Source organism: Sorex araneus, chromosome 4, assembly GCF_027595985.1.
Source record: "Sorex araneus isolate mSorAra2 chromosome 4, mSorAra2.pri, whole genome shotgun sequence".
Classification (NCBI taxonomy): domain Eukaryota; kingdom Metazoa; phylum Chordata; class Mammalia; order Eulipotyphla; family Soricidae; genus Sorex; species Sorex araneus.
Genome location: NC_073305.1, coordinates 216,148,009 through 216,166,496, shown reverse-complemented (window position 1 = coordinate 216,166,496; position 18,488 = coordinate 216,148,009). Strand labels below are relative to the sequence as shown.

Genomic DNA, 18,488 nt, shown 5'->3' with positions numbered 1-18,488 from the left:
TGCAATGAAAATACATGTGCAGATATTGTTTCGATTGTACTTTTTTGCCTCTCTGGGATATATTCCCAGCAGTGGTATTGCTGGGTCAAATGGGAATTCAATATCTAATTTTTTGAGAATCGTCCAAATTGTTTTCCAGAAGGGCTGAACCAGTCGGCATTCCCACCAGCAGTGAAGAAGGGTCCCTTTCTCCCCACATCCTCTCCAACAGCGGTTGCTTTTGTTCTTTTGGATGTGTGCTAGTCTCTGTGGTGTGAGGTGGTATCTCAAAGTTGTTTTGATCTGCATCTCTCTGATGATTAGTGATGCAGAGCACTTTTTCATGTGCCTTTTGGCCATTCGTATTTCTTCCTTGGTAAAGTTTCTGTTCATTTCTTCGCCCCATTTTTTGATGGGGTTGGATGTTTTCTTCTTGTAGAGTTCAACCAGTGCGAGGAAGGCAGTTTAGATGCTCAACTGTACATGCATGTACACGTGGTTTGAAGTCACCGTGAGTCCTTAACCTAGCCTATCCTATCCCTGGGCTTGGCCTTAGAGGCGGCCAAGCCACTGGTACCTTTTCATTTCCAAACATAAAATAAGTACAGGGAGGAGCTAAAATTATCTGTGGGTAGGGGTGGGGGTGAACAGGAATAGAGCAGGTAGAAAGCTTGCCTTGCACACCGCCACCCCAGGTTGGACCCTGGCACACCATAGGATCTCCCAAACCCTGCCCTGAGCACAGAGCCAGGAGAAAGTTATGAGCACCACTGAGTGTGGTCTAAAAAGAATAAATAAATAAATAAAAATACCCGGTGGGGGGGTGTCTTGGAGAGATCACTCAAAAGGCTGAGTATATGCTTTGCTTATAGGAGGCCCAGGTTCAATTTCCAGCACCACAGAGGTCCTCGAGCACTGCCAGGAATGACCCACGAGCACTGAGTGAGGAGTAACACCCAGTACCAACAGGTGTGGCTTAAAACCCAAATCATCATCCAAATCATCATCATCATCATCTTCATAACCATCATCTTATCCTCCTCCTCCTCCTCCTCCTCTTCCTCCTCCTCCTCCTCCTCCTCCTTTTCCTCCTCCTCCTCCTCCTCATCATCATCATCATCATTATCATCTTCATCAGCATCATCCTACAGAAGAGAGAGTTCAAACAGAGACGGTCCATTCTAGGGTAACATGAAGAAAAGGTGCCCACCACCAGTGGGGGAGGGCTCACTCCAGGTCAGCTGCTGGGGACAAACTGGTCAGGCAAGAAGTGGCCTCCAGTGACACCAACTGTCACTCCAAATGACTGTGTGGTTTGGAAAGGGCCGAGATCTGGAAAAGACCCCGATTCTTCACCTTCTTCTGGACTGTGTGTGTGTGTGGCTGGGAAATGTCACGATGGTTTGATAACGACCAGTATCGTCCCTGAATTCCACTCTTTTCACTCTGGGGCGAGACCTATTACTAATAGCTCAGGGGCCCGTGCTCAGGTGTTACTCCCAAGACCTACTCAGGGCACCGTTGGGTGCCAGGGGTAGAACCCAGACTCCATTATACAAAGTCTAGCCCTTGGCGATTCCCTCTGCCTCCCACTCCTCGGGGCTCCTGTCGGGGGATTTATCCATACCTGCGGCCACGGAGCCAGTTCCCCTAACTAAAGGCAAGCCACAGCTCTTCGCTGGCACACGGGAAGCTGGATTGAGCCTCTCCACACCTGACTGTCTCCAACGAGGCAGCTGTTTCCAGGGGCAACAATTAATTCCTAAACTGGCCAGGAAACATTAGAGCTGGGATGGCTTCAGAGCTCCGCCTGCCCACACATGCATCATCCCCAGCCCACACTCACACCTGCGAAGCCATTAACTGTGCCAATTCCCCATCTGTCCCGGGCCCCTGGGTCAGGGCTGGTTTTCCAGGATGGGCTGTGGGTCTATGGACATCTCGGGCCGAGACACATGCTCTGCCCTTGGCCCTTTGGCAGGGAGGATGCCCTCCAAGCCCGCAAGTGGGCTTCCTTCTCCACCTACTGCTGGCAGGAAATTGGCAGGAAATTGACTCGTCTAATGTGACTGGCGCTCAGACACGCAGCCTCCCCTCCATGCGGTAGATCAAGTTGACTTTTAAGAAATATGCTCGCGGATGCGTGCTGCGCGTGTTTGCCTGGCTGGCTCGCCAAATGCCAAGACTCCCGGGGAGTTACAGTCTGGCCGGCTGGCCAGCAAGTTGAACAGGGGGCTCACCGACCCAGCCAGGAAAAGCCTCTCCTTCCATCGTGGGCTGTTCTCGTGGCTTCTCCCCGCCTCTGTCTGGTCAGAGCCATCCTCACGCTGCTTCATGTGGGCCCATGGGAGGGGACTTGATCCTCCAAAGCAAACGGTGCCTCCAATTCCAGCCATTTTCCTTTTTTTTTTTCTCTATGCATCAGGGATATAAGGGTATTTTTTTTAAGGTAGTGATATTGTTCCCTGTCTCCCCTGGGTGGCTTTTATATGGGGATCGATATTGCCAAAATCTATCAAAGTGGGGGGGCAAAGTGATAGCATAGCGGGTTGGGTGCTACTTTTGCATGCGGCTGACCTGGGTTCAGTCACCAGCACTCCCTATGATCACCGAGCCTGCCTGGAATGATCCCTGAGTGCAGAGCCAGGAATCAGCCCTGAGCACTGCTGGATGTGGCCCCCCACACACAAACAAATAAACAAAAATCCACTCATGAGACTTTATACTCTGACCCTCTGTACAATTGACTTGTTTTTACTTACTTTTGGGGTCACACTGGCAATGCAAAGGGGTTACTCTTGGCTCTGCACTCAGGAATTACTCCTGGTGGTGCTCAGGGAACCCTATGGGATGCTGGAAATCGAACCTGGGTCGGCCGCATGCAAGGCAAATGCCCTCCCCGCTGTGCTATTGCTCCAGCCCCTACAATTGACTTTTTATAACGCAGAATTTGAACCCAGTAAACAAGATAGCATTTTTCAAAAGGGGCCTGGGAGTGGAGGGACCACACTCAGCAGTTCTCAGGGCTCACTCCTGGTTCTGTGCTCAGGGATCACTCCTGGCAGTACTTGGGGGAACAAATGCAGTGTCATAGATCAAACCGGGATCAGCTGAATGCAAGGCAAGCACCCTACTCCCTATCTCTCAGGCTTCAATTGATTTTTTTTTAATGAATCATTTGGATTCTGATTCTAGGTAAAGGAGAATCTTCCTTTGTTCAGAAGGAACAGAACAGGTTGTTTTCCACGATGTCTTACCTGACATGTGGCTTATTTCAGACTAATGTGAATCGTGACCCTGCAGACTCATGAGAAACTTCTACCACCCACTTTTCTGCCCAGAAGAATGAAAATTGGTGGTGAAGGGTTGATGCATCATATCCTAAGTTGGGTCTCTCTTTTTCTTTTTCTAGCAGAAATAACCTTTCCATTGCAGAAAGCCCATCTACCTGGCAGGGAAACCGTCCAATGAGGAGCTTGTGCTCCTTTTCCTCTAGATCACCTCCCCTCAGGGGGTCCCCCCTTCTCTCTCCCGTGAAGCTCCTGCATCCTAACCTTTTCCTCGGCTCAGACAGAGACACCCCTCCCCCATTCCACCCTACTCACTGGAGAATTCATTTCTATGCAGGTTTCCCCCTATGTATGTAATTAAATCCGTTCTTCCTCCTTGTAATCTGTCTGATCTTGATGTAATAACTCCACCAGCTCAATTAGAACTTGGTGGGGGAAGGTGTTGAGGGGGATTTTAGCTCCTCAACCACATGGATAATGATGAGGAAGTGAAAAAACACACCCCTTCTCTCTTATCAAATGCAACTAAAAACATGGCCACGGCGGCCAAGGGGAGCAGCTGAAGCCTGGAAAAGGACATCACGAGTAGCCAGCTGATTGGGAGAGAAGGAGAAAGGAATGCAAGATCGTGCAACAGAGAATTTCTGGCTGATTGGCTGGTTGGTTTTCCCACCAATATCCCCAACCTGAACCCAAAGGAATACCAAACCCCAGAATTAAGCACTGGGTGGAAATAGAGAGAGCCCCCGGAGAGCTGTCATTTCTAGCATAAGAAATGAGAAGGAGGGTACTGCTCTCAGGTCTTGGGAAGGGGGGTCCTTACTGCCATTTGTTCCTTCCCTCCCAGCTGCCCCATCCCCCTGAACAGCTCAGTGTTGGCTGCAGTGCGGCAGCTCAGACATCGCCTGGAAAACCAGGGTGCAGGGGGGTGTCCAAGGATCCTTCGCTCTCTCTCCTCCCACCTCTTGGCCCCGAGCAAGAGACACAGTCCTGGGCCAAACCTCAGAGAAGGGAAAGTCAAGCTCACGTCAAGTGTGAGGGGCACGGAGAGAAGGAGGGAGACCAGGAGAATGCAGGGAAGCAGCCGGGAGAATTCTACGATGATGCGTCATCTCTGGTCCTGCCAAGCCCAGCCCGGGGATGGGGGCGCCAGTCTGTTTTGATAGTGTGGGTGATGGCAGCACCAGCAGGTATGTGGGTTCCCAGAGAGCCACTGAGGCTCTCTGGTGAGACTCCCAGAAGCCCACGGGCAGCGTCCAGTGGACGCCCCGCTGTGGGGTGCTGGGGGCTCTCAGCCTGCCCTGGCCCCATCACATGCCTCATGTTGGTGCATGTTCCAATGGGCAGGTGGGTGTCAGGGCCGCACCCCAGTTGTGGGGCGTCTAGAGGCACACACCTGACCTCTCTCCCTTAAGACTGAGGACTGAAGGGGTCCTTCTTGTCCTGAAGTAGAATGAAGACTGGGCGTGGCCCCTTGACCTGTCAGGAAGCCCATTGCGATAATCCCTCCAAGAACTTGCAGGCAGAAGGAAAGTTTCCTCAGGAAAAATAAAAAGAACGGGCCCTGGCAATAAAAAGGGACCAGCGGGCCCTGCCCCTGAGTCAGATTCCCAGCGTTGCCCTCTGTCCAGGTTTCTGTGCCCTGCTCCCCACCCATCCGAGTCGGGCCTGGGGTCGCCTCTGCAGCTCACTCCGAGGCTGTGTGTCCCTCTGGGAAGTATTTGCTGAGTGGCTGTTATCCGTGGCACACATTCTGGGCATGAGAACTGCAATCTGAGGAGACCCCACTGGAGGGCTGCACACAGGAGACGCCTGTCTGTGCCTCCATGGCTTGAGAGATTTACTGCCGCATCCCCCAGTGGGTCCCAGGCTGGCTTCCTGGATGTGGGACAAAGAACCTTGTTCCCAGGGGAACTTTGTGGCTGTGTCACCCCTGAGCCTCAGAATGGAGGCTTTGCCATCCAAGACCCATCACAGTCTCTCTACAATGCTTCAGGGCAAGCTAATCAGGCAAACTTTACTTACACACACACACACACACACACACACACACACACACACACACTCGTGCAAGCCAGGGGGAGAACTCCCAGCTTACACACCTGTCCTTTTCCCTGTCATTTGATGCTCTCCCTGGGGCAGCAGTAGCTGGCAACTATACCCACCTAAGCCACCCGCCCTTGATCTCCACCTGATATCTGCCCCTTTGGTGCCAAGGGCCATACACAACAGTCTCCACTGAGGCATGCACGACCACCGGGCCAAGTGCAGCTCCTAGAGCTGAGGGCAGCATCCAGTGGCAAAAACTGGGACACGGGGAATTGTCTGTGGGGACTGATGCTTTCAAACTCAGAGTATGTGAGAGCTTCACCAGTGCCCGTGAAGTTGGCCATGACGAGTAGTTATGGAGTCAGCCATGGCAGTCGTCATGGAGACGGCCATGACAGTCGTCATGGAGCTGGCCCTGGCAGTTGTCGTGGAGCTGGCCATGGCCGCAGTTGCGGAGTTGGCCATGACAGTGTGTCCTGTGTGGTCTCCCTTTAACCAGACACAAACTGCCACCCAGCGCTCCCTAGCCATCCATCCCCGAGCCTCCCTCCACAAATTTTGTCTGGGAGAAGCAATTCTGACCTCTTGCAAATTTCTATGTGTTGAGAGTCAAGGCACCCGGGTACCACGGAAGTGGCCTCTGTGGTGCCCTCCCTCACCACCATCCCTTCTCTCTGCTGCGAGTGACGGTTAGAATCCACGCTCGGTGGGACACGACCATCGGAAACTGCCATCTTGCAGACCTCACTTGCCTCATTTCGACCATCTCGATATTTCTGAGCAGTGTTTGACATTTCCCATGATTAAAAACTTTTTTTAATAGCATGAAACAGGATCCCTCAAGTTCAAATGCCTAGAAGCCCCCAGGTACACTCATTTGCTCCCCTCTTCCCAGTCATTCCCGTGTGGACTAACTCCAATTAACCCCAAGACTTCTAAAGACCAATGTAATTCATTGAATAGTTAGGGAAAAGGTCACTTAAGTCAATCAAACTCAGAACAGAAAAACCTAATGCTGACGGTAAAATGGGTTCCATGTCAACAACCAACTAACATTTTCCCAATACCCCATGTTTAATTCTTCATCTGAGACCTTTTCTTGGTGTGTTAAGCGAAAGATCAAGAGGCAATTAAAAGGCAAAGAACAATTGTTTGAGATCAAATAACTGAAATTCAAGGAGCACAGACTCAGAAACCCAGGGGTAGGGGAAATAGTACGGAAGGTCAGACTCTTGCCTTACATGCAGTCAACCTGGGTTCAAATCCCAAGTACCAGAGGTGGTTCAGTCAGTAGTCCCTCTGAGCACAGAGCCAGGAATAGCACCTGGGGACTGCTAGATGTAGCCCCCAAACTAAACAGACATCCAAAAAGACCTAAGGAGAAACCAAAGCTTGGGGATTTTAATGTAAAGAAAAGAGAAAGATGCAGTGAGTTACCGTAAGTGGCACCATTTTAATAGGCCAAGGGCTGGTGTGTGTGGAGGGGGAGAAATAGGATCTATTAATCAGAACAGGTATTTTCTGGAACCAAACCAGACATCTGAATAACAGTGGAACCAGTCAGATTATAAAGCCCCATTGGACTTTTTGAAGCTGCCCCCAAAGAAATGAAGAGTGAAATTTAACAATTGGAACCAGAAAACCTGTTTGGGCAGGCATGGTTGAAAAGATTGAGACTGTCTCCTCTTATCTGGTCCTCAAGGATAAGAGGGCAAAAACCTTAATCAGAAATTCTGATTTGCAGCTAGCTCAGAAGTGTGCTCCAGGGAGCGGCCCCCAAGTGATTTTATTGATGATGCTGACGCTCACTGGTCCTCAAACCCTGACATTGCACTTCCCTATTCTATTATTTTGCTACAAAACCCACTCTTTGTGACCATACAGGTAAAATGGTTACTTTGGGGACAAGTGTCCACCATCCTCCAACCTGCCCGCTGGTTGCCAATAAAGCTCCTTCTCTTGCTCACTTTGGTAGCACATTTACTAAAATTGGAACGATACAGAGAAGATTAGCACGGCCCCTGCACAAGGATGACATGCAAATATGTGACGCATTCCACATTTTAAAATAAAATTAAAAAATTTTAAACAAAACAAAAAAAAAAGGCCCTTCCCTCCCATCACCAACTGTCTCCGTTGATTAGCCCTGGAGTTGCAGTAAAACCAGACCTTCCCAGTAACACTCTGAGAACCCACCCAAGATACAAATCCCAACTCCTGCTCTCTTCTGCTTGGATCCCATCTCATTGCATTGAAAAATCCCAACATCTATAGTGCTAGGCTGGAGAGATAACACAGGAGTTAAGTCACTTGCCTTGCCAGCTGCCAACCCAGATTCGAGCCCCTTACCTACATCTTGTCCCCGTCACCCCTACCTCCCACCCCACCTCCTTACACCACCAGCCATCACTCCTAAGCACAGAGCCAGGAGTAGCCCCTAAGTACTGCCGGGTGTGGCCCCCAAACCCAACAACAAAAATCCTACAGCAGAGACAATCACTGAGAACCTCAGAAGTGTCTGGATTTTTGTCAGCACCCATGTAAGTGTCCCTTCTATCAGCCTTAGGTATAGTGGCATTGTGGCTGCTGACACAGATGCCCCCAGGGGAACTCCTGACGTTTTTCCTTCATATTACCCAATAATTCTCACTCTAGTGCTTCTGGGAGCTTTCTACTTCAATTAGCAATGTAAATGTGATTGCCTGAACTTGATAATGAGCTTTCCACGGTGGCAAGGGAGGGCCCTGGCCCCCTGGGAGGCCACGGCTGTCTGCTGGAGGCCAGCAGAGTGTGGGAAGGGGGCTGGGTGTTAGAACCATGTCAGGGAGTGATTGGGAAGCACTTCGTAAGACAACAGTCCTCTGAAGGGGGACAGACTCTGCCCCCTCAAAAATATGTCCCTTTGACACAAAGATCGTTCTGAACCAGTTATTTTTAAGATGCTACAGACATTGGAACAGCTCTGAAATCTCAGTAGACTTTTCCCTTTTGGAAGAGAAATTTGTTTCATCTTTTAAATATTTTTAAATGTAAAGAAATGTGGTTTACACAACACCCCAAAGGAAAGAGAGATATCAAATTGGAATGCCCCGACACAGAGGTGGGGTGGGGTGGGGGGGATGGGACTGGGGGTGGGTGGGAGGGATACTGGGTTCATTGGTGGTGGAGAATGGACACTGGTGGAGGGATGGGCTCTTAAACATCGCATGAGGGAAAAACAAGCACGAAAATGTGTGAATCTGTAACTGTACCCTCACTGTGACTCACTAATTAAAAAATAAATAAATTATTAAAAAAAAGAAATGCGGTTTATAGCAACAATCACGGTGTTTAAATAAAGTTGGGGGGGTGGATGTGAAGGAACCATGATTTACAAAGTTATTGATAGTTGAGTCTTAGGCATGTAATATTCCAACATCAATCCCATCGCCAATGTCAGCTTCCCTCCACTCCATCTCCACATCCCCTTCGACCAGTCCTCGTACTCCATCTCCCCACCCCACCGCCTGCCACCTTGATAAAGCACATTATGTTTTCATTGTTGAGTCTGTGCTTTGAGATACAGCTAAACAACTCTCCCACATCATCAGCATAACTGAAGCCCCCACCCTCCATTTCCCCATTACTTCCCTTTCTCGTATTCTTCCATTCCTCCCCCTTGATTTCTTTCCTTCTCTGTCATTTTCCTCCCTAAGCTCTAGGGTTAAGGGTGATCTAGACATCCTTAATTTACTACATTTTTTTTTATCCAGTTCATCTCGATACCGCAGAGAAGTGAAATCATCGTGTGTTGTCTTCCTTCTTCTGGCTTAGAGAAATTTGTGCTTTTAAGGGAAGACTTCAAATCTTGGGTGTTTTCTCAGGTTAAGAAAGGAAATACTGCCTTTAGAGACTTGGCAGTGAAGAAGGCAGGACTTAAATGGGCATATCCTTGGGGGCCAGAGAGATAAGTACAGGGGTCAGGCGTTGGCATTGCACAGCAGTTCCCCCGTTCTATCCCCGACACTGCATGTAATTCCTTGAACCCTCCCAGGAGTGCTCACCCCCTAAAAACAGAGTCAGGAACAATCCCTGAGCACAGCCAGGTATGGCCCCACCTACTCCACCCACAACCCCCCATACACCTACCCACCCACAAACCCCCTTGTTTACTATGCTTTACCCGGTAGCCTCCTCCCCCCCAGCATCTTTATTTGCTCATAATCATCATTATTATTGCTTTTGAGGTCACACCCAGCAATGCTCAGTTACTCCTGTCTCTCCACTCAAGAATTACTTCTGGCGGTGCTCAGGGAATCATACGAGATGCTATGGATAGAACTGGGGTTGGCCGTGTGCAAGGCAAATACTGTAGTATCAGCCAAATACTGGCCCCTTTATTTGTTCTCTAGCTAGAGCTATATTTAAGGTTCTAGCCTGGGTCATTTTGCGGCATTGCTCATTTCTGCTGGGTTTTTCTTACCTATACTGGAGTTGAACGGTGTTATTAAACTTCTGTTTATTTTCCCCCCAATTCATGTGTCTTTTATTACACAGCATCTCAGCCAAGAACCCAGGAGATATGAAAACTTATATATAGCAGCCCTGCTCAATTGAGGTCTCCTGCACACACAAATGGCAAACTACAAGGCCCAGCGTGCCTTGCATCTCTGAAAGGAAGTAGGTTTGCTTCCTCACCCAGGAAGAAGGAAGAAAGAGGTTACACTGCACGGCACCTGCTTAGTAATGAGACACTGTCACCCCCAAGGAATTAAAAAAAAAAACCACACACACACACACCAAATTCCCCATTTCCACCCATCAACTCTTGGGTTTCAACAGCCCCTCTGTACCTCTGTCATCCCCTGGTTCATTGATTTGCTCAAGTGGGCACCAGTAATGTCTCCATTGTGAGACTTGTTGTGACTGTTTTTGGCATATCGAATACACTAGGGTAGCTTGCCAGGCTCTGCTGCACGGGCGGGATACTCTCGGTAGCTTGCCGGGCTCTCTGAGAGGAACGGAGGAATCAAACCCGGATCGGCTGTGTGCAAAGCAAACGTCCTACCTGCTGTGCTCCAATCCACAGCTCCTCTAAAAACTATAAAGTAAGATGGTTCAGACTCTCATTCTAGGGGAGTAGGGCAGGTCCTTATTCCATCTACATTCTCTAAACCGACTTTTACCAGTAAGTGGATTTTTGTTTGAGATCAACAAGGAACAAAAGGTGAATGATTTTTCCTCCAAAGGAATTGGAGGAAATTCTATTCACCCAAAGAATTGTATTAAATAGGTAACACCCCAGTTTTCTATATCTGAAAGTTCTTCTAACTACAACAAGAACTTGAAGCAGCTGGTTATAGAAAAGAGTCTTTGCCTTCTCTGACTCCTTCAACTTTTCTTCCTTTTTTTCAAAATTTATTTTTATTTTTTTTATTTTATAAAGTAGTTCACAATAGTTGATTATAGTTAATATTCAAATACCAATCCCACCACCATGACACCTTCCTACCACCATAATTTTGGATGTTTCCATCCTGAATCCCAACCCCCTTTCCAAAGCAGAACCAAAAACAATATATTTTGTATTGTTTGTTATGAAAAACTGCTGAAAATGCTCCAAAAGAGCTTCCTTAGAGAAAAGAGTGTGAAGATTGTTGTATTTCACCCAGGGGCCATTAAGTCCTTCTATAAGAGATTACTAACATATAGTTAAAGGTTCAGTTTAGTGTGCTTATATATATGTATGTGTGTAAATATATACATATATATGTATATCTGTAAATATATATGTTCGCATATAATATGTATATATAAATATATTTACATATATAAATGTATATGTGTGAATATATTTACATGCATAAACATATATGTAAATATACCTGTAAAAAATATATATATTTCCCTCTAAGACTGGTTGCTTCCTACTTTAAACCCCATCAAACGTGGTGCGCTACTCTCGGAGTATGGGGGGAGTGAAATACAAGTTGCATTTGTGGCTGTAGGATCCATGAATAGGTTCACTCGTGGGTGAGGCTCGGCCCGAGTGTGTGGAGAGTGGCCGTGAACATGGCTGCGACTGAGTTCTGGAGGCCTTCAGCTGCTGGGCCTGGATTCCTTGGAGCGGGGAGGAGCCTACCTGCCCCCCTCCAGAGCGCCCCCAATGAAACAGCCTGGTGTGGGCCCAGCGGCACGGTGATGGCGTTCAACTTTCCTTTCGCGTGAGAACAAGAAATAACTTCACCCTCTAGCCTCCCCAAAGGAGCTGCTTAGACACAATTACTCTTTTTTTTTTTATTATTAGTGAATCACCATGAGTTGCAGTTACAAACTTGTGAACTTTCATGTTTGCATTTTGTTTATATCCCTTCACCAGTTCCCAGTCCCCTCCACCAATGTTCCCAGTATCCCTCCCATCCTCCCACCCCATCCCCCCGCCCCACCCCACCTCTGTGGCAGGGCATTCCCCCTTGTTCTCTCTCTCTCCTTTTAGGTGTTGTGGTTTGCAACAGAGGCACTGCGTGGCCATCGTGTTTGGTCTATATTCTATTTTCAGAGTGCATCTCCCATCCCATGCAGGTCCTCAAACCACACTTTACCTGGTGTTCCCTTCTCTATGCGAGCTGCCCCTTTCTCCAGCATGTGGGGCCGGCTTCCAAGCCTTGGAGCCAACCTCCTGGTACTTATCTCTACTATTATTGGGTGTTAGTCTCCTGTTCTGTTGTTTAAACAATTACTCTTCTGATGTGGCGATTTTATTTAGGAGACTGACCAGACCATGTCTTTTAGAGAAAATTTAGTAGTCAAGGATCCAAGTGAAGCCAAGCCCTATTGATGTCGGCAGGTAGACAGGGACGGCCCCTCCCAAGGCAACGGCAAGAGCCAGCCCTGCAGGAAACAGGAAAAACAGGAACTAAGGCCTGATGAGACCCTCGCCTGGTGCCAGCAACAGACCCAAAAGAAGCTCCCGCTGGAACAGAAGGCCAGGAAAGGAATTTTGAAGAAGACCATCACCATTCCCAACCCCCCCGGTAACCTCCTTAGCAGTGGATTTTGACCTAGGTAGAAGCCCCACATGGGGGCAGGTTGGAGAAACCCTATAAGGCCACCTGGAATAAAGGAAGGACATCAGCTGCCCGAACCCATGTGCTGCTTGCGCCCACGTGGCAGGTCACATGTGTCGCCCACATCTCTCCTCTTAGATGTGTACTTTTGTGCTTTCATGTCTAATGCCAGGATATGTGTAGGGGCTCTCTCCGCCCTTGGAGAAGCCCGCGTTCTCTCTTGAACAAGTTACACTCTCTCTCTCTCTCTCTCTCTCTCTCTCTCTCTCTCTCTCTCTCTCTCTCTCTCTCTCTCTCTCCCATCCCTCTCTCCCTCTTTTCCCCCAACTTCCTTCCCCTCCACACCTTCAAAACCCTCCAAATAAAATCTGTTTCACTTCCCTGCTTCTCTACTCCTGAAATTCCTTTCTGCAAGTGAGACAAAAATCCAGTACGCCTGGGTCCCGGGTGGCAGAGATGGATCGAGAGAAAGTGACTGTCTTTCTCCTCCCCACTCCACATGAGCCACCCGTGGGGCCCACCGACATCACTAGGATTTCCTGGGGTTGGGTTTGCCTGTTTGCTCTCTTCCGTTTGGGTCTCTCAGCGGCCTCCCCGGTGTCAATACACTAGGGAGTAATTTTCCGATCTAGATCTTCACTCTGCCTTTCCACCCTCACATTTTACCTTTCCCTTCCGCATGGGTGGGTCCCCACAGGTGGCTTATGTGAGGCGGGGGGGGGGGGGGGTGGGGATCCACCTCTGCTGCCTCGGCACCAGATGGGAAGGCCGGCACTGATAAAGTCAGATGAACCCCTGCACAGAGCCGGTCCCAGGACTAACCCAGGGCTTCGGGGTCTTCGTCTTGCTTCGCAGAAAAGAATTTCAGGAGTAGACAAGCAGTGAAGTAAAGACAGATTTGGGAGGGAGGGTTCAGGAAGGGGAAGGAGAGAGAGAAAGAATAACGCACTCAAGAGAGAGCTACACATCTCCCTCACATCTTCTCCAAAGGCGGAGAGAGGGGCAGTCTCGGGCTGGCGCCGGAGCCGGCTCGAACTCCGCCGAGATTCGACCCAGGTGGCCATACCTTTGCACAGCCGCTTTGCTGCTGAACGACCAGGATCCAGAGCCAGCTATATGACTTGGGGTCCCAGCGAGTGCTTGCAGCCATGTCTCCAGACTGTGAACTAAGCTTTTGCCCCAGGCCCGCTAAGGGGGGAAATATCCTTCCTTGGTGTTTCTTCCCTCCGGGGGGAAGCGGTGTGGTGACCGCCATATTATGGAACTTTTAAACAGGCATGAACTTGGTGGCGCGGGAAAAAAACATGTGTTTTGAACTTGAAACAGCTTGGGCAGTCTCGGGCCGGGGCTGGTGCGGCTCAAGCTCCACCAAGATTCGATCCAGGTGGCCTTGCCTTTGCACAGCCGCTTTGCTGCTGAATCTCCTCATTCTCAGCAATGGAAAACAAATTATCAAATGCTTCCTTTTCAGCAGGTCCGGCTTTAGGGGGGAGAAACTCCAAACAATAATAGTGATTTTTTTTGTTGAAATATTGAATGTAATCAAAGTAAAGTGAAAGTACAGTGAAATTTACCAGTTACACATGCGGGGTGGGGGGAGGGGGGATGTATACTGTGATTCTTGGTGGTGGAATATGTGCACTGGTGAAGGGATGGGTGTTCGAGCATTGTATAACTGAGACTTAAACCTGAAAGCTTTGTAACTTTCCACATGGTGATTCAATAAAGGATCATTAAAAAAAAAAAAAAGGTGGAGAGAGCCCCGATACACCCCTCAGCGTTAGATATGGAAGCATGAAAGTTCACATCTCAAGGGGGGAGCTGTGGGCGCCACATGGGCATGGCCATGTGGGCACAAGCAGCACATGGGCTCAGGCAGCATATGCGCACCCACATCCTTTCTTTGTTCAAGGCGGTTTGTACAGGGTTTTGCTAGGTAAGAGGCCAGCCATGAGGGCTGAGTTGGGAGTGGCAGATCACCTTCTTTGATATTTCTTTCCTGGCCTTTGTTCCTGCTGGATCTTCTTTCCAAGGGGGCTCCAGCTTCTCTGGGTCTGTTACTCACAGCCATGTGAGGGTCTTATCGGATCTTAGTTCCTGTGTTTGCAGCCTTGACCCTATTGGTTTTATCATTCCCTAGGAATGTGGAACGATAGCACAGCAGGTAGGGCGCTTGCCTTCCATGCAACCGATCTGGGTTCGATTCCTCCATCCCTCTCGGAGAGCCTGGCAAGCTACCTAGAGTATCCTGCCCGCACGGCAGAGCCTGGCAAGCTACCTGTGGTGTATTCGATATGCCAAAAACAGTAACAAAAGTCTCACAATGGAGACATTACTGGTGCCCGCTCAAGCAAATCAATGAACAATGGGACTACAGTGCTACAGGAATCCCATTGCCCTAGGGGCCCTTTCCTGTCTAACTGCCTACATCACTTTCACTTGTTTGATTCAGTCACCCCTGTCTTATCCCATCCCGCCTACATATCTCAGTTCATGCTGTTCCACCCACCAGAACACGCTTCCCTCCTCCCATCTAACTCCCTTTCCTCCCTTCCCTCAATTCTCCACATTGATTCACTTCCCTGGAACTGTCTCACCCGCCTTCAGGTCTGTGAGTCGCCCTGTTTTATGCTCTCCCAGCTCCCACCAGATCCCTTTCCAGGAATGAAGCCCGGGGGTAATCAGATTGTCACACATCTGATCTTTTTCTCTCCAACCCTCTCGGAAGACCCGCTTGTAAGTGACTCGTGAGCAGAGGCCACATCTGTCTTGTTCTCCCTAGAAATGTGGTGCCTGCCTGGCCCGGGGGTAGAAATGTCACAAGCAGCTGTGGAGTGGATCTGAGGGAAACCGGGAAGGAAATGGAGACAATAAAACAGACATGGCGTTTAACTCATTTTGGCGCTAAGAGAGAGGTCAAGAGCTTCCAACCACACAGGCAATGAGCTTGATGAGGAAAATAAGACAGTTATTATTGTTTTTCACCCCTTCCTCCCTCTCATTGCTACTTGAAATGCAAAGACATTCTCAAAGGCTATCTCTATGGGCTTCCAAGGGGCTTTGAAATTAAGGAACTGACATTGTCCCTCCTTCTTCTTATGATCAGGGGACCAAGGTTCATCAAGTTTCTGTAATTCTGGGGCTGGAGCGATAGCACGGGGTAGGGCGTTTGCCTTGCATGCAGCTGACTCGAGTTCAAGTCCCAGCATCCCATAGGGTCACTCAAGGACCACCAGGAGTAATTCCTGAGTTCAGAGCCAGGAGTAACCCCTGAGTATCACCAGGTGTGACCCAAAAAGAAAAAAAAAAGTTTCTGTAATTCTGCTAATAAAAGACAGCACTCACATTGGAAGCCAGAGTAGGGGGTGTATCTTTTATTGGGGCCCCAAATGGGTCTACTCCAGACTAGGTCTTCATTCCATGCCAAAGGAAAATGTGCAATATCATTCTTCAATGCTTCTCCACCTGCTCCTTTAGAAAATAATTTTTTTTTTGCCACAGAAGATGTTAAAATTAGGAGAAGCTGCTTGATTTTGCAGGTTCTGTAAATAAAGATGAGACCCGTTCTAGTTCCTGAAGGCAAGTGAACTTTAACTGCAGCCATAACAGACCCCTGTGAGTGAGAAGTGAGTCAGACTCAAGGATTTAGAGTGGATAGGGGGGGGGATGACAGGAGCGGGAAGGGATGACAAAGTCTAATCAAGTTGGTCCCTGATCCCTTCCTCCTTCTTTGCAAACGCATAAAGGAGGGTTCTTTTTTAAAGTGCAAAAGAGACTTCCTTGTACCAGGGCATTCAAAGGAACATGTTTACAGAAACTGGCCCCAAACATTTCCGCCTGCCTTGATTCACCTGCCTTCTGGCTGTTTCCAAGACGGTGAAAAACACAGCATTCGTGAGATCCATTTTTATTGAATCCCTAATCCTGACCAGACACTGGAAGCAAAGGAAAAGCCTGCCTTTATATATGCACCTACCTCTCTGGGACCACTGGGTACCGCGAGACCCCGCGGCTCAGCCCCAAGTGGCCTGTCCCTGGATGTTTTATTGCTGTTCATTTTCTTTGCAGGGCAGGTGGGGTGGGGGGGTGCACCCCAGCAGAGCTCAGGGCTGGAGCCCCCCAGCAAGGGATGGGCCTGCTTTGTCCCTGGTTAGTGCTGGGGACCACCAGGCTTCACCCCAAGTGGATGGGGGGGTATGTGGTGCAGGAGATCAGCTGGGACTCACCTGTGCTCAAGGAGCATCTCCTGGACCCTCCCTGTTGTCTTCTCTTAGCGCAGATGATTGACATACCCTGCACTTTCCAAAGGATTTTATTACAATCTTCTTCTTCTTTTATTGCCTGCCCCGGGCTACAGGAGGGCCAGGTCAGGTGGGGTGAGGGAATTTTGTCTTTGTCCCCTGATGTGTCCCCTGGGCCTAAGGGGGTGTGTTTGACATAGTTTTTGCTCAGCAAAGATTAGCTGGATTAATGAATGGATCATAACTGGAGAGAGAGGCATCAAGCAAGCCAATATATGCATATATGGCCTATATATGCATAAATACCACTCTATCACAGACAGATTTTTGTATCACATTTGTCTGTACACATATATATGCATAATGTGTACATTCATAGTTGGGAAGCAAGAAAACAAACAAGAAAATATATAAGGTAAATAATACCTGTTATGATTTATTAAGAGCCTGGCAAGCTACCCGTGGCGTATTTGATATGCCAAAAACAGTAACGATAGGTCTCATTCCCCTGACCCTGAAAGATCCTCCAATAGTTTGGAAAGACAAGTAAGGAGAGGCTGCTAAAATCCAGGGCTGAGTGTAATAGAGACGTTACTGGTGCCCGCTTGAGTAAATTGACGAACAAGGGGGCGATAGTGATACAGTGAATACCTGTTATCTATATAAGTAAACAGCAAAATATATGCATTTAAATATATAAAGGGAAACATAAATAAATGAACAAACATAGAACCATAAAATACTTCTATTGAATATGATTTTAAAGAAATAAACCTTTTCGATCACGGCAGGTCTGAATTGGTTCTCGGCTCCATCCTTGGACTTCACGGCTTCTCTTCTATTCTCATTAATCCCCACAGAGCTAACCAAAGGCTCCACCCCACCCCTGTGCTCTCCACCCCACAGCAGTCTTTTCTCCCTAAGCAACATTCTTCACCCATTCGTGCTGGCCACAGGTGTGGAAAGTTGGAGGCAACTGGTCTACCACCTTGGTTATCACTGCCCGTTCACGGCCCTGTCTGCAGGTGTACAAGGGTCAAAGATCACTATCTCACAGTAATGGGAGAGTGGGGTTCTATGCCATGTGGAGTCAGTCCCCGTGGCCTCCTCCAACTCACTAGAAGGACTCTGGGTTATATCAGATGGTCCAGGAGTGGAGCAGATGTTCAGAGACTCTGTCCACCCTGGAAAGGGGCTCCCACGTGCTCTCCAGGGGACAAGGACCACAGGCAGGACCTGTGTTTACAAAGCATGTTGCTCTCTGAACACACCCAGACTTGAGCCGCTGACCCTCACAGTCACTCGGGAGCACAGGGAATCATAAGGATCACCCCCACTTTGCAGGTAAGAAAAGGGAAGCTCCGCCCAGTTCGGGCCTAGCCACGGGAACCACCGTGATTTCAGGCCCCTTCCTCTGCCCGAATCTTAGTTCCCCCAAGCACAGTGATGAGTCTGCATCCCGGGGATCCCAGGCAGACACGGCCCTCACAGAAGCAGGGTCCGCACGTCAGCAGGCTCCTCAGGTCACTGCAAGAAGCAGGATGGTTTCGGAAGAATTCATCACCACGGCACTGAACAGTGAAGCCTCCTGGAAAATTTTGTTCTCAGAGCAGGATATTGGGACTGCACCCTAGGGTCATTAAATCCAAAGCTCTGAGGTGAGATCTAGAGATTTGTCACATGGTAGCCCTCAAGGTGAGTTTAATGCGAGAGAAACGGAAAGTCATTCTTGAGAGCAATTTTCCAAAAATTTCTCTGTCCAAACAATCAACCCTAGTCTCGCACCTGTGAAATCAGAATTACAAGGGATCCAAGAGCTTGCACGTTTAAGAAAAGCTCTTTGTCTGGAGTAAGGTTGTGCGTGTTTAAGAGGCTTGGGTTGA

The 18,488-nt window shown here is 48.8% G+C and overlaps 1 non-coding gene across 1 annotated transcript; it reads left to right on the top strand.

Annotated features, from left to right (window-relative positions):
- The first annotated feature begins 7,277 nt into the window (after window positions 1–7,277).
- Window positions 7,278–7,384, top strand: LOC129404522 (U6 spliceosomal RNA). Its single transcript, XR_008629920.1, has one exon. It is a non-coding gene; the product is annotated as a U6 spliceosomal RNA (small nuclear RNA).
- The last annotated feature ends 11,104 nt before the right edge of the window (window positions 7,385–18,488 follow it).